This window comes from Tupaia chinensis, unplaced genomic scaffold (genome assembly GCF_000334495.1).
Source record: "Tupaia chinensis unplaced genomic scaffold, TupChi_1.0 Scaffold140059_1, whole genome shotgun sequence".
NCBI lineage: Eukaryota > Metazoa > Chordata > Mammalia > Scandentia > Tupaiidae > Tupaia > Tupaia belangeri.
The window spans coordinates 1-2054 of NW_006199938.1; the positions used below are offsets into that span (position 1 = coordinate 1).

Below are 2054 nucleotides of genomic sequence, written 5' to 3' on the forward strand. Positions count from 1 at the left end.
GTACGTTTTATTCCAGGAATGTGAGAACTGTGCACCACATGTGAAGCAGTAAATGTAACACATCAGAGAAACAAAAGAAAAACAAAACTATATGATCCTATCAGCTGGTGCAGAAAAAGCATTCAATAAAATACAGCATCCCTTCATGATTAAGACTCTCAGCAAATTTGCATAAAAGGGACATTCTTCAACCCAATCAAAGCCATCCATGACAAACCCATAGCTGACATCATACTGAATGGGGAAAAACTAAAGCTTTTCCACTAAACACTGGAAACAAGACAGAGCTGCCCACTTTCCCCATTCCTTTTTAAGACAGCTCTAAAGGGTCGGTGTGTGGCATGGTGATTAAGACACTGGACTCCCATATGGCTGACCATGGTTCAATTCCTAGAATATCTTTTTCTTCTGTGGAACTTCCTCTTCCGGTTTAGGAACAATATGCTCCTCCTCAGTGAGGATCGTTTCGATGTGGCAGGGGGAGCTCATGTATGGTTAAATCCGTCCATAAGCTCTGTAAGTACGACGGCGCATCTTTGGTGCCTTGTTCACCTGAATGTGCTCAATGACCAGAGAATCTACATCTAACCCCTTAAGTTCAGCATTACTCTTTGCATTTTTAAGCATGTGCAGCAAAAATTCAGCACTCTTTTTGGGCCACCGACCTTGTGTCCAGCCCCACTGTTTAGCCTGGGCACATCTACCAACTCCACCATCGTAACGACGGAGTGGTACACACTGCTTCTGTAAAGTGACATCCTTCAGATACTTGGTGGCTTTTCAGATATGCATACCCTTGATGGCCTGGGCAGTTTCACGAGTGTTCTTAAAGTGAGCACGAAGATTTGAACCTCTTGACTTGCATGACTTTGTGGGGTTCTCTGGGTCAAGTGAATAGTGAACCATTTTCAAAGATCACCTCAGGCTGCTAAGGAGAAGAGCTCCATTCCTTTTTAAGGCAGCTCTAGAGGGTCGGTGTGTGGCATGGTGATTAAGGCACTGGACTCCCATATGGCTGACCATGGTTCAATTCCTAGAACTGGCAGCTTGCTTTCTCACTTTCCTTCTTTCTCTCTGTCTCTGTCTCTCTCTGGTCAAATTATAATAGTTATAATAATAAATAACATAATAATTTTAAAAAAAAGATAGTACTTGAAGGTCTAGCCAATGCAATCAGACAAGAGAGTCAAATAAAAGGCATCCAAATAGAAAAAGAAAAATGACATTATCTCTATTTGCAGATGACATCATGCTATAACATAGAAAATCCAAAAGAATCCACAAAAACCTCCTGGAAGTAGTAAGTGAACACAGTCGCAGCTGCACACCCTCCAGACGCTCCTCCTCACCACCATCAGGCATAACACTGTCACTGGACGATGGCCGACCGGGTTCCAAGCTACGTGGGACCCTAAACAGGAAGGCTGTGTCATAGTGGGCAGCATGGCCCAGCACGACGGGGAGACAGGACAGTGGTCACTCTCTCCTTGGTGGAGGACGCTCGTCACTGTGTGTTCCATCACTGCCGTGCGCCCTGCGGTGTATGCGGCTGAGGGAATTCCAGTGGGAAGACACACGTGCTCACGAATCCTGAGAGCTGAGGAGGATCTGGTGTAGCTGCACCAGTTGTCCAAGCTGGCCGCTAAGGAGTCTAGTCATTCTCAGAGACTTATTTGGTCATATATTTAGCAAATGTAAGATGGCTTCATTAATAAGAACTCCGAGCAGAAGGTGCTGTTAGTCAGGGAGAAGCCTAAGGAATTGCTCTACAGAACAGGGAGGGATGGGAGAGAAAGCTGAGAAGGCTTCAGCACTCCTAATCGTGCAGTGTGCTGAGAAAGCCTCATGTTGCCCTGTTTTGAATGATCACTATTAAGCGTTTTTGTGACTGTTACGGTTTGACAGTGACGTAGCTGTGTGGGCTATTCTACAGTTTGGAGTAATTATTCAGACTCCGACTCTGGAGGGTACTGAAATGTCGTCTCACTCAGGGAGTTGTATTTTTTTTTTTTTTGAGAGGTTTTCACCATAGGGGGCGTGCGCTCACCAGACAG

At 45.2% G+C, this 2054-nt stretch overlaps 1 pseudogene; it reads right to left on the minus strand.

Moving 5' to 3' along the window:
- Positions 1-390: 390 nt before the first annotated feature.
- Positions 391-921, minus strand: LOC106736430 (60S ribosomal protein L17 pseudogene; annotated as a pseudogene).
- Positions 922-2054: the final 1133 nt, after the last annotated feature.